The sequence below is a fragment of the Notolepis coatsorum genome, assembly GCF_963971535.1.
Source record: "Notolepis coatsorum genome assembly, chromosome: 12".
Lineage (NCBI taxonomy): Eukaryota > Metazoa > Chordata > Actinopteri > Aulopiformes > Paralepididae > Notolepis > Notolepis coatsorum.
Window position 1 is genome coordinate 23779215 of NC_140176.1, and position 19627 is coordinate 23798841.

Consider the following 19627-nt stretch of genomic DNA (forward strand, 5'->3'; position numbering starts at 1 on the left):
AATGTGAATCCCTACCCACCTTCAAAACCACCCTCAAAGAGCACCTACGGGAGGCTCCAATTCGAAACTGGCCCCGTAAATGTCCAAACACCCCACCCCCCCAACCCCCTCCTAATGTACAATTTCCTCCCCCTCATATGTATATAGTTTCTGTTAGGATCTCTGGTAAATAGTACTGTATATTTGTATATCTTGTATGTCATAAATGTAACAGTCCGGTATATCTGTATGTCATGTATGTCGTAAATGTCATGATATAATATATCTGTAATCTGTATGTATGTTGTGTATGTCATAATTGTCATTATGAATTGAAAATGGGGGACCCTGATGTAAACAAGACGAAAGTCTTTCTCTGGTCTGCATTGCCTTAACAATTGTGTGTATTGAGCCGTACTGTAGTGTACCCATTCTGCAATCTGTTAATAACATTTTCAATCAATCAATCAATCTCCATCTCCGTAACATCGCCAACATCGCCCTATTTTAACTCTGGCCGACGCTGAAACCCTGATTCATGCATTTGTCTCATCACATCTAGATTACTGTAATGCACTTTTTTCAGGCCTACCTAAAGGGTAAAAAAATCTTCAACTCGTGTAAAATGCGGATACACATTTTTAATTTTTTATTTGATCATATCACACCAATGTTGTCTTGGGGGCACCAGGGGGGGGGGGGATCTGAGTCCGCGGACTCAGATCCCCCCCCCCCCCCCCCCCTGGTGCCCCCACGGTTGAAAGAAAGTGCCCTTTTGAGTGGCAAAAAATTAGAGGGTGTGCCCTATTGGTGCTCTTCCAATGGCCTAAACTTGACCATGTGCCCCACGGTTAAATAATGTCATGCAAAAGTGCCCTTTTGAGTGGAGAAAATTAGAGGATGTGCCCAATTGGTGCCCCTCTAATGGTTAAACGTGACCATGTACCCCCACAGTTGAAAACATCACGCTAAAATGCCCCTTTGAGTGGCAAAAACTAGAGGATGTGCCCATTGTTCAAGTTTCAAGTTTCAAGTTTCTTTAATAGTTGTCATACAGAAGTACAGAATACTTTTGTACAAAATGCTTCTTACTGTTGCGCTCCAGAGACTGTGCATGACAAGATAAGTATGAAATAAAAACATAGTAAAAATTAGAAGTAAAAAAAGAGGTCACAGTGTTCAGTTTAGACATATGTACAATGTTCGTAGACGTAGTTACCATACAATATACAATACTGTGCAGTGTACTAATATACAATACTATATAGTGCAAGGCATAAATGGACGAGGTGCAGTTTAGGTACAATTCACAGTAGGTGTACGAGTTGTAGTGCAAATCCTTTATCAATAAATATAAAGTGTAAGTGTGTTTGTGTGATCTAAAGTGTGGAGAGTGGGTGCTGCAGTGTGTTGTTTGTTTGAGTGAGTGTGTGCGTGTGGGTGTGTGTGCTGTGTGCATTTGATGGTTGTTGCATAGTGATTATTGTTCGTTTAGCGATTATTGTTCGTTTAGCAGCCTGATGGCCTGGGGATAGAAGCTCCTTCTGAGTCTTTCTGTGCTCGCCATAAGACTCCGGTATCGCTTGCCTGACGGCAGCAGTTCAAAGAGGCAGTTGTTCGGGTGGCTCGAGTCCTTAATAATTCTCTTAGCCTTCCCCTTGCACCGCTTGTTGTAAATGTTCTGGAGGGTGGGAAGCCCCCCTCTAATTGTGCGTTCGGCTGAACGTGTCACTCTTTGTAGTCTGCTACGGTCTTGTGCAGTGCTATTCCCAAACCAGGAGGTGATGTTGCCGGTCAGGATGCTCTCTATTGTACATGAGTAGAAGTTCCTAAGGATCTTCTGACTGTGCCCCTCCAATGGTCTAAACTTGACCATGTGCCCCCACAGTTGAAAACATTGTGCTAAACCTAAAGTGCCCTTTTGAGTGGAAAAAACTAGAGGACGTGCGCATTGGTGCCCTTCCAATGGTCTAAATTTGACCATGTGCCCCCACAGTTGAAAACATCACGCTAAAATGCCCTTTTGAGTGGCAAAAATTTGATGATGTGCCCATTGGCACCCCTCCAATGGTCTAAACTTGACCATGTGCCCCCACAGTTGAAAACATTGCGCTAAAATTCCCATTTTGAGGGGCGAAAATGGTCTAAACTTGACCATGTGCCCCCACAGTTGAAAAACGTCATGCTAAAGTACCTAGTGAGTGGTGAAAACATAGCAAGAAAATTAAATAACGTGTCTGTAGTGGATAAAAAGTGATGCAGCTTACCAGGGCAGGCTTTCCCAAAGTGGGTGCCATGATGAAGACAGTCTAGGGGTGTTGCAAAATAGTTAAACCCTGCTTATATTCTAAACACATTATATGGCCATTAGCAAATATTTTCTGAATTTTTGCAAGGAACCGATGGGCTAATATCTAGCGAACATTTTGATGTTTCTCGATCTGCACTGTCCATATCCCCCCCCCCCCCATGTATCCTTTAGGTTAGGTTAGAGTAAGTTAGTTTAACTGAGGCACAAAGTCCAAGCATGCTGGGAACTTGAGGCACAACTCTTAGCAGCCCATCACTACAATATTCCATCCATTTAAGTCTTCAGTTTTAGACACATCCCCTCTTGAATGTTCAGATGCCAGAGGGCTTAATGCAGTCTGAGCTGTAACCCTGCATCTTATTGCTGTGTGTGAGGTAGGTAATACAGAAAGCTTTATTTGAAGTTGAAAAGATTGAGTTTGTTTTACAGTACCAATTATGCATTACTAAATACTAATGCATGTACACTGCAAGTGCTTTTATTGATGGCAGTATGTTTTAGCCTATAGACTACTGTAGCTAGCTAATTAAACAGGTACCTTGCTTAGCTGATTCTATGCTAACCCGTGTTCTCAATTTAGAAATAAAGTTAGGATAATTTGCACAAAATATACGCATAGCACTTTAAAGTTCAGTGTCAATTGCTTTTTAAAGATAATTTAAGAGTGGTATAGTAAACTTAAAAGTGGGTTTGCATTGGCCTATATTCTATGATTACAGAATGCCAAGGAGAGAAAGAAATCGGAAGAATATTAAAAAACAGCTGAAAAATGCTGCTAGAGGCAGCTTCTCTTTGAAAAATTGGGTCCTAAGCAACAATAGTAAGGGAGGAGATAAGGATACAGGTATGTATTTGTAAATCCTAAATCACTACTAGCTATGTGTACAAGCTTGTCTCACAGAGCCATAGTTTGGATTATAACTGAGAATCTGGTGCTAACATGGTCAATAATGCTTATTTTGGACAGAAACATTTCTTAAACATTTAAATTGACCAACCATAGACCATTTTTATTCCAATCAAGGCAAGGTAGTGATATATGACATATTATTGTATAATACAATTATAACATTGTAGGCTACAGTATGAATATTATATACAGTACAATTATATTACTATTATAAAACTAATATTATTTGCTCCACCTTAGATAAAGACAGTACAGACAATGAATATATCCAAGAGGGAAATGATGATATCAGGAAGAGAGATGGTGAAGAAGTGGAGGTAAGAGAAAATGCAGATGATTCTATGGAGAGAAATTATGAAGAAGTGGAGGAAAGAGAAAATGCAGATGATTCTATGGAGAGAAATCATGAAGAAGTTGAGGAAAGATAATGCAGATGATGCTATGGAGAGAAATGATGATGAAGACTGTCATGGAGATGCTAAAGAAAGCGAGGATGAAAATGATGATAGGGAGAGAAATTATTCAAACGACACAACAACAAATAACTTGAATGCTCTCCTGTTGCCATTAAAATATCCCACTGATCCAGCCAGTATCCAGGTACAATATATTACGTTTAATGGAGAGAATGGGGAAGATAGAGAGGGGGGAGGGAGAGAGAAGGAGAGGAGAGGACATGAGGAGAGAAGGAGAGGACAGGAGGAGAGAAGGGGAGTACAGGAGGAGAGAAGAAGAGGACAGGAGGAGAGAAGGGGAGTACAGGAGGAGAGAAGGAGAGGACAGGAGGAGAGAAGGGAGTATAGGAGGACAGAAGGAGAGGGCAGGAGGAGAGAAGGAGAGGACATGAGGAGAGAAGGGGAGGAGAGAAGGAGAGTTAGGAGAGAGAAAGGAAGAAGCTCAACGGCACTCAAATTAACTTTAACTGTTAAACTGTTTTATATCCTGTAAAATATATGTTGTAAATAGCTTTTAAAGAATAGGTTCACTATTTTTCAACCCAGACCATATTAATATATTTATATATATTATTTATATATTTATATTCCTCACTGATATCTTTAGCATTGAGAAATGTACCACTGCAGCAATGGTTTAGGGCTTTAGGCCTTCAATCATTTTGGGTTGTACTCATGATTTCAAACACCATGATAATCTACTTTTCAAACACCATGATAATCTACTTTTCAAACACCATGATAAATCTAAGTTTCAAACACCATGATAAATCTAAGTTTCAAACACCATGATAAATCCACTTTTCAAACTACATGATAATTTACTTTTCAAACACCATGATAATTTACTTTTCAAACACCATGATAAATCTACTTTTCAAAGACCATGACAATGAGGTGAAATAAACATTTTAAAAGTGTATTGTTCCCTGTGTGTTTTTATCATAGAGGTGTGGTTATACTATTAATCTGGATTGTCTATGTTATTCTAATGTTAATCTTAATCAAAGATGAAGACTATTTCACCATACAGGTACAGTACATGACGCATCATATCTTTTTGCTCACTGACTGGGTCCCATGTTGTGCAGTAGGTGTCCTTTTTTTCTTTTCGCCCCTGCCCTTCAAACAGCCTGAGTCCGCCACTGCCTCCCTACACTGGCCTCCCATTCAGGCCAGATCTGACTTTAAAGTGTTACTCCTCACTTACAGTACAAAATTGTAAATGGTCTATCCGATCTCATTTCACGATATTTCTCATTTCTCGCCTACTCGTGCTCTGCATTCACAAAATGCGGTTTTTCTAACCCCTGTCCCTGTCTCTCTGATTGGATATATCGATATACAGATTCCAGTGACCGTTCTGCCTCATGCCCCATGGATCAGCTTCATACCGTCTTCTGTCCGACCTACAACGTTGTGCCATGCCTGCTCTACCTCGGCCTGTTCTGGGTGGTTCTCCTGCCCCCCCGGGGGAAATGGCCCTGAGCCATCGTCTTGTATCTCATCTTGTATACTAGTGCTTGTAGTACTCCGCTTTGTTCTTGGTTCTATGTACTACTTTGGTTTCATCATTTTCTTGTGTACTTTGATTCTATTGCTACTATGTATGCATAATATATATATATATATATATATATATATATATATATATATATATATATATATATTATATGCTTATTACATGTATCTATTGCTGCCCACTATAAACACAGGAACTCTCTAACCCCTGTTCCTGTCTCCCTGTCTCTCTGAGTCATTGACTTGAGTGTTAGTATGTCATTATACAGATTGCTGTGACTGTTCTTGTCACATCCTATTCCTACCTGTCTTCTCTCTCTCTCTCTCTCTCTCTCTCTCTCTCTCTCTCTCTCTCTCTCTCTCTCTCTCTCTCTCTCTCTCTCTCTCTCTCTCTCTAATTACAGACGCGGAGTCAGTGATGGCCAAGGTGGTGGATGTCTTGTGGTGATGGCCAAGGTGGTGCGATCTTCTCTACGTCACCCCCATACTTCAAATGGATCCGAGCGGAATACATACATGCATGCGTTCATCCAAATGGAATATGACTCTGATATTTTGAGCTCCAAGCCTTGACATTTAGCCGTTATCTTGCTTGTATAATGCTTTTTCTTTTGTTGTTGTTGTTGTTGTTGTTGTTGTTGTTGTTGTTGTTGTTGTTCTTAGCTCTATTCTATTAGAACATTTCTAAAATGTTCTTATGTACCTTAGTTGCTATTGCATGTACATATATGTGTTTTATTACATGTATATATACATACATACTGTACCAACTATTCACCTGTTTTATTCTCCACCCATCGATCATCCATAACAACACTATATTATCATCGACAGCCAAGTCGGGGGACCCCCCTTTGAACGGTCCATCTGAGGTTTCTCTCCTCCACATCTCCTGTGGTGCTTTTTTCCTATTGCTAGGTTTTTAGTGAGTTTTTCCTTATCTTCATTGGGTCATGTCTGGGAGTGTCGCATATTTGGATTTCATGGTGGTTTTTGTTCTTGATTTATTGTGATGTTTCTTCTTGACTTGTTTAAAGAAGACTTGTTCAGCCCATGGGGGCATTACCTTGTGATTTCGGGCTTTACAAGTACATTTGATTTGATTTTGATTTAGATCAAATTTTTCTGCAAAGGTCTTAGTTATACCAAGATTGTGCTAGCTAAGCAGTGTTGTGTTTATAGGTGAAGTTCTAGGTGTTTGCTATTTGGCCAAACAAGAAGAGGCTAGTATGACTTCCTCCATATTCTACATGCCCACTGTCGGTTTCTGGGGCAGGAGAGAATACAAACCATTTATTTTTCTTTAAAAGTAAAATATGAACACTTGTGATTATTTAAGAGACAGCTGTAGAAGTAGAATAGGACGTGGCGAATTACAAGGTATGCCGTTATGGTTTATAAACGGTGGTGACGTCCTGGTGGTTAGTGGCTCGAGTGTGCACTGCTGTCAGACGGCGATTACCAAAGGACATGTGGAGCTAAATCCTAGCGAGGCGTCTTCTCCATTCATGGCAGGAATGAAATAGGCTAATAACATATTTTCATAGTAGGTGTTAGGGCTGACCCCTATTAGTCGATTAGTCGACTAATCGGTCGAAAGGAGCCGTAGTCGACTGGCCAACCTCTTAGTCCAAAAAAGAAAAAAATCGAATTTATTTTATTTTAATTTTTTTATATCATTCTTTCCAAAAGAAAAGAGGCCTAGAAGCGTGGCTAACGCTAATGGCACGCATACCAGAGGCTAACTGCCTACAAAAACAGGCACAGAGGCACTGAAAGAGGATTTCACCCATCTAATGAACACACTAGACTAGACAAATATCAAGATGTATCAGTGGACCAATTGCATGTGTTTGCAGAGGACAAGAAGCCTTCAGTCGACTCCTTCAGACATTAAGCACCCCCACAGCCCAAATGGAATGATACAATTTTTATTTATTTTTTTAAATATAAATAAAAAAATAAAATAAATAATATATATATATATATTTTGACCAATAGTCGACTAACGTCAAATTTTGGCCAATCATAGTCGACCATCCAAATCCTTAGTCGGGACAGCCCTAGTAGGTGTATAGCTGCATAGCTGACATTACCCAGGTGGCCTGGCCGGTGTGGGTGTCACTCTGTGAGGGCCATTCTGGTTCATTCATTCAGTAAAACAGGCAAACCAAGGAAACTATAAAAGAAGGAAGGGTCATCATGTCAGAATACCAGTGTTCGAGGAGATGGTGATGGAATTCAACTCAATGTCGGCCGAACGGAAAGTGTCCACACTTTGTGAGGACCAATGTGCGTTCACGCACACCCTTACTTCTTTTATAATGTTGGCAAACCGGCAGCCAACGGATCAATTTAGTGTTTGATTGCATGTTAGGCACGTGTCATTTCCTCGATCTCAAATCTCGTGTCCTGGGCTTTTCACTCACAGCTCAGTGTCTCGGTTTTGGAGGAATGATTCATCAAAAGGAACACCATGCGGTCCGGTGGCATGTTCTGTAGGTGGAGAAAGTTAATTCATGAAAAGAGGTTGAGGGGGGTAGAGGCACAGCATCGCGCAAGTGAACATGGCAGGCCATAAACAAGCAAATACCGGTTGTGTCGGCGGCACGGAGGAACGAACAGTCACTGTCGGGAACATTTTCCCACGCTTTGTAGAATCCGTGTCGCAGGGAGTCAGGCTGTTTGTAAAATCTGTGTCAAAAAGAAGTCAGGCTGTTTTGGAGGCAGAGGCGGGGGGTCCTGATCTAGTGGAGTCTGCGGGGGTGGTGGAGGAGAGAGAAGAAGACACCGTGTGGAACACATCCCCTGCCAAGTTCCACAACTTTCTCTTCTTTTAACACACTCCGTCCCGTTCCACCTCCGCTCGTTTTAGGCATTCCTGTTGTTGTTGTTGCTGTTGTTTCTTTTAGGGCAGATGTGGAGGACTATGATAGGGAAGATCCCCTGTCTGTCACTCAAGAGAACAGATTACCTCAAACAACACGCCAAACCCTTCGATGGCTGTAAGCCACGTCGGCCTGGGGGCCGGCCGGCATGACTGAACTTTTTTTTTGGATGTTGGTAATATAATACGGCCAAACTGTATTCTTCCGATGTTGTTTCAAAACATGCACATTATGATGCCACAGTGTCATCGACATCATGATGTATTCCATGTCATACATGAACTCTCCACTGCCAAAAATGTCACATTTAAAGTGGTAGAATTAGTGAGTTTCAACATTGAAATTGTGCTGTTCTGTGTGCTTGGGTGTCTTTTCACATGATATTGCATTATCTGTATATTAACATGGGGACAAAGTCAAAACTGGTTGCGTCAAGACACAACATCCAGCAGCCTATATAGCTGCGACGCAGGTCGACAAATTGTGTGGGAAAGAGTCTTGAGTGGAACTTGAACCGACAATGTCTTGAGTAAACCGGATACGCAGATTGATCCACAGCCGTGCAATTGATTTCACAATGCTAATACATTTACATTTCCAAATGTATGGGGGAGTCGGTCATTCCATTTCTAGAAGATACCTCTATGTATTAGTAATGATGTATTGTACACAAAATTGTATGCCCCGCACACAGATAAATAACAATGAAGGTAGAGATTTCTGGCTTCAAACAGTTTGTTTTATAAAAAGAAAAACTATATTCATCAAGATTTTCTTTTCACATTCCTGGGTTTCAAATGTCTCTCCCAAAATGACATAGCATCATAAAAAAAAAAAATAATAATAATAATAATTTCAAACCCTCATATGAACCCATATTCCACCCTGAAACAAAAGATGTGACAAGGGGGAAAAAGAGGGTTGTCTCTCTATCATCCGTCCGTCCCCTGTGGGCGTTATGGCCAGAATGCCCGAGCTCACAGCCTCCCCACCCACCCCTCTCTGGCCATCAGCCTGCCAATACGGACGGAGGAGAGTTATGGCTCATCATGCGGTATTTACAAGCGGAAAGCAGGGGAGCTTCGGAGAGAGAGGGTGGGGGGGGGGGGCTGGGGATCGTTGCCTGCTTATTTGCATCCACACTGTCCATAAATTGACCCCAAAGATTGACCCCTGCCAGCTGCCGTAAGTCCTGCTGCCTGGACATGTCACCGCCCTAGGGCCATTTGGGTCGTGCATTGGGGTGGGGTCATTTTGTGGGAGGACTAATTTGTGTGTGTGTGTGTGTGTGTGTGTGTGTGTGTGTGTGTGTGTGTGTGTGTGTGTGTGTGTGTGTGTGTGTGTGTGTGTGTGTGTGTGTGTGTGTGTGTGTGTGTGTGTGTGTGTGTGTGTGTGTGTGTGTGTGTGTGTGTGTGTGTGTGTGTCCGTGTGTGTCCGTGTGTGCATGTGTTGCTGCCCGTGTGCGTGTAATGGCCATAAATCTGAGACCAAATGACAGTCCTTTGGAGAGGCTGCAGTCAGTGCAGCAGACAGCTGCTGTCTCCCAGCAACACAGAGAATGGCCTCATTACCAATTTAGACTCCTTCCGATGGAGAAACATAATGCCTGACTTTCATAATCACTATCCCATCACTGTAGCCTCAGCACCGCATAGACAGGCAGTTTCATGACATGTTTCAATAATAATAATAATAATGCAGGACCTGTCGCAGAGGTCTTTAAAGGCGACATGCATTGCTATTCCTAGCACTATTTGGGCAACTTTACACAATTCCTGTGATTCTATTGAACACATCTGTACGTTTTTTTTCTTTTTTTTTAATGCATTGTTTTATATTTCTAATGAAGTACTCAAAAGCCTCATTTTCCAGCCTCAGGATTTCAGGCTGTTATTGGATGGGCTCCGCCCATAAGCGCTTTGAGTGAGAGTCACCCACAGTCTGTGACTGGCAGAGAGAGAGAGAGAGAGAGAGAGAGAGAGAGAGAGAGAGAGAGAGAGAGAGAGAGAGAGAGAGAGAGAGAGAGAGAGAGAGAGAGAGAGAGAGGGGGAGAGGGAGAGAGGGGGGAGAGAGAGAGGGGGAGAGAGAGAGGGGGAGAGAGAGAGAGGGGGAGAGGGAGGGAGAGAGAGAGGGACACAGAGCATAAAGTTATCACTCCACTGCTTCCCCCGTGCCGGTTGTGTGTAAAATGCGTGTGTGTTTGTTTCCCCAACAGAAGCTCCTCTCTCTCTCTCTCTCTCTCTCTCTCCCTCTCTATCTCTCTCTCTACCTCTCTCTCGCTCACTCGTTCTCTCTCTGCCTCGCTCTGTTTGAGGAAGTGAAGATATTTCCACTCGCTCTGCTGTCACTGTCAACCATTAGTTAGTTATGCAAATCAGTGCTATATTCACGTCAGCAAAAATGTCAAATCAGAACAGCTTAGTTGAGTGAGGGAAGATCTCGTGACCTCGAGACTAGACTGATGAGTCAATATTGGAATTTAGGGACACAGACCCATTGATACTAACCCTTATTACTATAAAACAATGCTAAATACTGAAAAAAGCCATTTATAATGCATGTCCCCTTTAATTGGCAACGACACTCATGTTAGCGGCACGCACACACTGAACACCGCCGATGTGATACTCCTCTGCGCTTAACCCAGCCCGTCGTCCTTCCCCCAAAGGGCAGCCGGGAGCAGACGAGGGCTGTGGTGTGAGCCACGCCCGGGGACCATCCAAGTGCTCCTGCCCGTCTTTAACCATAGACGGTAATGAAACACCCCCATGAAATGTGGAAAAGTGGACTAAGCCGAGCAAACCTGTGTTATGGGAGAAATACGCGACAGGCTGACAGACGTGTATAGTGATGTCGGATATTATCTATTAACTTCCTAAAGACCATTGCTGCCTGGGCAGCACAAACACTAATAAAGACTGTTAACCACTGTTTGCCGTTGGTGTCATTAATAACCATGCTGGAATATGACTGCCTGTTTTCGTTTAGTTTGATTAATACCCAGGGATTCAAGTTCTCCGTCAATTTTATTCCAAATCTCGACGGATTTTCCATCAATTTTCTACCTGCATGGTTTAATATGATTTGTAGAGGCATACAATCTATTTTGATGTCGGTATTAGGTATAGCGTATATAAATTATATATGCATAGCCTACAACAGTAATTTGCACATAACGCAGCATGCACAGACATGTCACCTGCATACAGTAAACTAACTTGATCGTTAATATAACTGTTGTCCTTGTATCTTTACGCTTATGAAAACATAATAGCCGTTTGGCCATAATAGCCTATTCTCAAATGGCTAAATCTCCTCGCTGATGGACCCATGTATAGCCTATATCATATTCCTATATGTCTCCAAGGAATCATGGGGCTCGGGGAAGAAAGGGAACCCCTGCTATCGGCCCTATCCTTTATAATGTTATAGGCTATTTTATTTACAGTAGTCTATTTATGATTTGTTTCCATAGCCGGTCTCAGTTATGCTGTGGCTGAGATGCGTCGGGATTAATGAAGCTGATAGGAGACTGCTTCTCGGCTATACGAATTAAAGCCACGATTGAAAATAATGTACTTTCTTCTTGACAATAGCATATACTATAACAATAATACGAGAGCATACAAGAACAATGAATCTCACTGCCATGTAGCCTACGCTATGTATAGCCTGCCTATGTGATAAAAAAAAAACGCAAACTTGAATTCCATCATCATATTTATATGTTGTGTCTGTCCACTATGTTTGTTACTTTGTTATTTTTCCCGCATATGTAAAGCGACCTTGGGTCTCTTGAAAGGCGTTATATAAAATGAAGCTATTATTATTATTATTATTATTATTATTATTATTATTATTATTATTATTATTATTATTATTATTATTATTATTATTATTATTATTATTATTATTATTATTATTATTATTATTATTATTATTATTATTATTATTATTATTATTATTATTATTATTATTATTATTATTATTATTATTATTATTATTATTATTATTATTATTATTATTATTATTATTATTATCACGTTTGTGCGGGAGCTCACAAATAGACTGTGTTAGTCTCAGTGAAGTTTCAACGGAGGTCATCTATTCTAACCAACAAATTGAAGTAGAAAGCATTTTGTTGTGACCAATCTTATTTGGAAACATGACACACAAAATAATAGTATTTAGCTTTTTATTTTAAACAATATTTAATCGCGTTTGGAGGTGGGTGTTATCCCTCATAAAAAGGAGGGGGAAAAAGATTAAAAAAAAAAAAATTAACTATAATGAATTACGGGTCATACAGAACACGCGCCAGTGTTGGAACATAATGCACGAAAGCTTATTTCCGTGATGCAGTATTCATATTCTACCGCTGGGTGCCAGGTATGCATGGTCTGAGCTGTGCGTAAATATACGCACAAAGTCAAGCACACGTTCAAATTGATAAGTCCCACACTTTGCTTAGAAATGATCGTATGCACGGGTTACGCACATATCTGTGCGTACGCACCATTGATAAATGAGGGCCCTGGTCCCCAAGCGGGAATCGAACCCTGGACCTTCTTGCTGTGAGGTGACAGTGTTAACCACTACACCACAGTGGCGCTTTCAACAGTGCAGAGGAGATTCCCTGCTGTGAGCGTGTGTTTGTTTGTGTGTGTGCATGCAAGAGAGAGAGAAAGAAGAGATACACAGTATTATGTGTCAATATAAATATTGTTACAAATAAATCTACCAACACATTTATAATGAGCAAACAAAATCAGTCAATAGTCAATAGATAAAAGCCATGCATATGTATCTTTACAGTGTAGACTCTTCTGCTTCAGGGTTCCACTCCTACACAGAGCTGTCTCTACACCTGCGCGCCACACAACCCGCCAAAAACCTCTGCCCCCAAAGTGCCTCATAACTGTAACTGTAAAACTGACCTCTGTGACCAAATTAGTTTGAAAGAAAATGCAGTAATTAACTTTGAATTGCATGTATACGTAGTATCACAAATAACTAAATATTATACACACAGGACATTGTGTAACTATGCAATGCAATACATGCAGCAGGTAAATAAATAAATTGCTAAAACAGAACCAAAAAAAAATTTGTGAAAGCGTGATTTTAGGAGACGCCGGCAAGGTTTCCCTCAAGGCCAACAACAACAAATAACTAATAAAAAGGGGGAAAATAATGTCCTGCAAAGGAACCAGATGATGAGCAGAGACAGAGAGAGAGACACAGAGACACAGAGAGAGAGAGGGATGGAGGGTGACAGAGAGAGAGAGAGGGATAGGAAGAGAGAGAGAGAAGAGGAAGGGAGCAAGAGATGAAAAAGAGGGAGAAGATGAAAAGAGATAAAGAAGAGGGGGAGAGAGAGAGAGGGAAGAGGAAGAGAGAGAGAAGAGGGAGAGAGAGGGAAGAAGAGAGAGAGAAGGGAGAGAGGAGCTCCACAGTGCATTGTGCTGAAGGGGGGCCTTCAACCTTGAGCACATTCGCTGTTGGATGAATCTGTCTGTTCATCCCGGTGGACCAAATAAGAGAGGTACATTCAAAACACTCATGGTCCCTTTGATTGTCATATTCTCCAGATAATTAACTGTCAAGGCCCACATTCCCCCTGCCTTCTTTTTACTCCTTATTCGCTCCATCTCTCTCTCTCTGTCTATCTCTCTTTCTACTACTTTTCAGTGGCTGTGCGAAGCTCTCTCATTATTTCCCCGGCCTTCAAGCGCTGACGCGTTGGATTTTTAACCTGCCACAGGACTGCCGTGAAATAAGGAAAAACACGAGACCCAAAGGGAGAACCAAGTCAAGTCCTGAGAGAATGACTCCGAAAGAGAGGCTTTTTCAGATTTCCCCCGCCAGTAATATCACCAACGTTCACTCACGGAATAATGAATTGAATGAACTTACTGCGAAAACCGGAATACGACTGTGATTTTAGATCTGCTTTACTGAGACTTGGCTCAAAGAACCATCAACCCCTAACTTGAGAGGGTACGATGTGATTAGAGCAGACAGAGGTGAAAGTAAAGCGCATAAGTGTTACGTTGGGTGAGTGTTGACAAGGTACCAGTTGTGGTCAAGAATGAGGCAGAGAGTTGTTGCTCTAAATAGTGGCTCCACAAGTGACAGCAAATCAGAGAACACAGACAATCAGTGACAGTAGGGAAGCAAGTGATAGGTGTCAGAATGGTGGTAGGATTCTCAGGCGACATGCCAGAGAACCCAGAACGTTACAATAAGTCCATAGGAGGCGGCCGGGGTAAATTTATTTGGGCCAAAAATGGGTTGCAATCTGATGAAAAATGGCGGAACTATTTACATTATAAAAAAGTAACTGTACTTGCAGTAGATTTCATTCATGGGTTTTGCTGCCCGGTCAGGGGTGCCTGGTGGTACTACATCCAGATTGAACTCTGCCATTGGAAAAAAGAATTTGGCCCGATCCTTGGATGTGTGACTTGGCCATAATATGGTAATTTATAGGATATTCTATATTCATACTTAAAATGTGTCCGGATGGCAAAATGCAGTACTGTATCTACAAAACCCCCTGTAAATCATCTCCCCTTTATTCATTTGCTTAGATTTTTTGTACACTTGATTTAAAAAAGGTGCTGATTTTCACGTCTGGTCAATGTTAGCATGGTGTTATTCACCGTCAAAGATGGAAAAAGAAAAAGAAAATTGATATCCTCCTTTGGTTCATTACAATTTACTCAAGCCTAGTAATAGACACAATATTACTGACACTGGGAATACATTCCCAGAGATCCATAGATACCAAGAACATGCAAATGGACCTTGTAGAAGTGGAGCAATCTTTCATTTACTTAGGTATGTATTTTTAGGCGGATTTTCAGAAAATAGGGCTAGGGCTTAAGAGGTCTGGGCTTTTTTGTGATTGTGATTTTGTGATTATATGAAAGTACAGGTTCATACCTTCAAAATAAGCCATCACTTGTACAAATCATACAGATACACTACTAATTTCTGAGCTACGGTCGGGGCTTCAAAGAAACCGGAACCATTTCTCTTGTCATGTGTAATGACTACTTTACCCAGAAAGCAATGTAACCCCCCCCCCCCCCCCCCCCCCCGACTTGACACATTCAGTCTGAGAGCAGCCCTGTGTTAGTCTTGACCTGTGACCCCCGCTTCTATGCCCAGACCATCAGCTCAATGACTCTATGCAACACTAACCCAACCATCTATGAAATCTATATCTCATCTTTTGACCTAATTCTGAATCGTGCAACATTTTCGGCATTCATGAAAAATCCTCTCTGCCGAGATGTGGCTGTTTTCACACCTTTTCGTCTCTTTTGTTCTGCCGCTCACGGGAGCTCTGACCTCAGAGGGTTAAAGGTTAACTAATACCCTGCTCTGCTCAGCTCCTCTCCTCGCTGGGCGAACTACACGATCATCTCAACAGACACCAGATCAAACACCCAGACGCAGCGATGGTAGTGGCCGGCGATTTCAACCAGGCCAACCTGAAGAAAGTGATGCCGTCCTTTTTCCAGCACATCGCTTGCTCCACCAGAGGGAAGAACACACTCGACCACTGCTATTCCCCGTTCAAAGCGGGTTACAAGGCAGTAGCCGCTCCGCCATTAACGGGGTCCACAAGCTCGAGCGATCATGACTCCATCTTGCTATTTCCGGCATATCAACAGAGATCACGTGACGCCGTCGTGTCACGTGAGACAAAGAAGTGGACCGACGAATCAGAGGCCACGCTCAAGGACGTGCTTGCAGACACGGATTGGGATATGTTCATAGGAAGCGCCAGTGACGTCAGTGAACTAGCAGACATAGTGGTGTGCTACATAACAACAATAGCTGATGGTATTGTCCTCAGGAAAACGGTGCGGATTTTCCCAAACCAGAAACCGTGGGTGGATAGCACCATTAGAGCAGCTCTGAACTCTCGTACCACCGCCTACAACCTGGGTAGAGAGTCAGGAAACATGGAGGAGTATAAGGCTTCAGTCTATACTCTACGCAAAGTTGTCAAACTTGCTAAGAGGACATATGCTGATAAACTGGAGACACAAATGGCACAAAACGACACAAGAGGATTATGGCAGGGACTGAAGACAATAACTGACTATAAAGTCAGCGCCCCCTCAATGGGGAGCGACGACGCCTCCCTCGCGGACAAGCTCAACACCTTCTACGCTCGGTTTGGTGTAGACAGTGGCGCTGCTGGCTCTCCGGCTAGTGACGTCACTGGCGCGCCGGCTGTTGTGGAGGGGGGGGGGGGCAACCGCGAGGGGGGGGGGGACGCTCTCTCGTTGTCGGAACACAGTGTGAGAAGAGCATTTATGCAGGTGAACACCAGGAAGGCTGCTGGCCCAGATGGCATAACAGGACGTATACTCAAGACCTGTGCCAACCAGCTGGCCCCTGTGTTCACCGCCATATTTAATCAATCACTGGCGGAATCAGTGGTCCCTGCCTGCTTCAAGATGTCTACCATCATCCCTGTGCCGAAGAAACCCTCCCCAGCATGTCCAAATGACTACAGACCGGTGGCACTCACCTCTGTGGTCATGAAATGTTTCGAGAGGCTGGTCAAGGACCACATTTGTGCCTCCCTCCCCAGTGATATGGACCCTATGCAATTTGCATACAGGACAAACAGGTCCACCGACGACGCGGTCTCCCAGGTACTGCACAGCACCCTCTCGCACCTTGACCGTCAGAAGGGGGGCTATGTGAGACTGTTGTTCATTGACTACAGCTCAGCGTTCAACACCATAGTCCCCACCAGACTGGTGGACAAGCTGATCGAGCTAGGTCTGAGCTCCGCCCTGAGCGCCTGGGTACTGGACTTTCTGAGCGAAAGACCCCAGGCGGTCAGGGTGGGGGGTCAGACCTCCAACACCATCACCCTGAGCATCGGGTCCCCCCAGGGCTGTGTTCTGAGCCCCCTGCTGTACTCACTCTACACACACGACTGTGTGGCCAAGTTCAGCTCCAACTCCATAGTGAAGTTCGCAGATGACACGGTGGTGGTGGGGCTGATCTCGGACAACGACGAGAAGGCCTACCGGGAGGAGGTTGAGGTACTGGAACGCTGGTGCCAGGACAACAGCCTGCTCCTGAACATTGGCAAAACCAAGGAACTGATCGTGGATTATAGGAGAGGACAGCAGGAGACACACACACCACTGATGATAAACGGGGCTACCGTGGACAGGGTGAGCAGCTTCAAGTACCTGGGGGTCCACATCTCAGAGGACCTGACATGGTCAACACACATAGACACAGTAGTAAAGAAGGCGAAACAGCGTCTCTACCACCTGAGACAGTTAAGGAAGTTCAGAGTATCGGGGAAGATACTCCAGTCCTTCTACTCAGGAGCTGTAGAGAGCATCCTGACCGGAAACATCACTGCCTGGTATGGAAACAGCACGGCACAGGACAAGAAGGCCCTACAGAAAGTGGTGCGCTCAGCCGAGTGTACCACGGGTATTGCACTACCCCCCCTGCAGGTTCTATACAACAAGAGGTGCAAATCCAGAGCCTGCAGGATAATGAAAGACCCTCACCACCCCAATAACAGCCTGTTTCAGCTGCTGAGGTCAGGCAGACGCCTGCGAACCCCAGCTACTAGGACAGAGCGGCTTAGGCTCAGCTTCTTCCCCCAGGCCATCAGAGCCATGAACAATGAACATTGAGTGCTCAGAACATTGAACTGTCCACACACAAGCACACATGAACACACACACGACACGCACACTGTGCACGCTCACACACGAGCAGCCACTTAACACTTTAACATGAGCGGGCACACACTCATGTCGCACACACGCACACTTATGGCCAAAGGAAAGGACACTTTAAATTAGAATAACAGGAACAGTGTATTGCACTACCAAAGCTAACTAGCATGTCACACATGCTCTGTAAATAACTATGTACAGATACCGAGATGTCACTCCATGTTACCTGCTACCTGTTACTGCACAATGTTGTTTTCTTCTTTTGATTCTATTATATGTACCACTGTATTGCACATCGTTGCGGGCAAGACCACCCGCATTTCATTGTATACCTGTATGCCGTGACAATTAAAACTCTTGACTTGACTTGAGTGTTACCCCAGGCAGCCCAGTTAATTCCCAGGCCCAACACCCTGCCCTGCTCAGCTCCTCTCCAGTGTTACCCCAGGCAGCCCAGTTAATTCCCTGACCCAACACCCTGCCCTGCTCAGCTCCTCTCCAGTGTTACCCCAGGCAGCCCAGTTAATTCCCTGGCCCAACACCCTTCCCTGCTCAGCTCCTCTCCAGGCAGCCCAGTTCATTCCCCTCAATAAATAATAACAGCTTTTACTTCAGTCCTCCTGGCTCCTTGCCTCTCTGTGTCATGCACTTGGGTTCACTAGCTCCATGTAAGTGACAATTCAACCTTCTACCGGCGTTCACTCCTTTCATCCGACAGATGAGAGGATTGGGAGAGAGGGGGGTTCTCTATACAGTAGATCATGTGGCAATCTATCGTTCGTTCTCCTTTGTATTTGGATCATTCATAAGTAGCATTCAACATAGGCTTGGTTGATAAATACAGTAGGTGGTTCCTCACATTTGAATGCTCACTGATAGTTGGAATACAGGCTAATACTGGTTAAGGTCAAATGTTAAGATGTTGAAATGCATTTTCACATCCCGAATATCATGTCTGTATACAGAACATGAGTAATGGTTGTGCTATTGGAGCATTAACATGACATGGAAGTCACACATACCACACAACCCAATTGATCATATTCACATGGCAGCTATTTTGCTCTTATGTCATGCTCAGGTCATGCATATGGCCAATAGTGAAGTTGGGAACCAGCCAATTCCTTGCTAAACCTATAGCCCTTGCTTTTACTCCAGGCATTCCATTGTCCTGAGTGGCTCCGGGAAGGTGCTATTGTTTCTGACGTTAGTCTATTTTTTATACATTGATGTTGATTTCATCACATGTTGTTCCACTTCCATTCAACTCAACTCAACTCAGCTCAACTCAGCTCAACTCAACTCAACTCAGCTCAGCTCAGCTCAACTCAACTCAACTCAACTCAACTCAACTCAACTCAGCTCAACTCAACTCAACTCAACTCAACTCAACTCAACTCAACTCAACTCAACTCAACTCAACTCAACTCAACTCAGCTCAGCTCAACTCAACTCAACTCAACTCAACTCAGCTCAACTCAACTCAACTCAACTCAACTCAACTCAACTCAACTCAACTCAGCTCAGCTCAACTCAGCTCAGCTCAACTCAACTCAACTCAACTCAACTCAGCTCAACTCAACTCAACTCAACTCAACTCAGCTCAGCTCAGCTCAACTCAACTCAACTCAACTCAACTCAACTCAACTCAACTCAACTCAACTCAACTCAACTCAACTCAACTCAGCTCAACTCAACTCAACTCAACTCAACTCAGCTCAACTCAGCTCAACTCAACTCAGCTCAGCTCAGCTCAGCTCAGCTCAGCTCAACTCAACTCAACTCAGCCCAGTTGGTGCCTAGCCCAGTCCAACTCAGCTGAT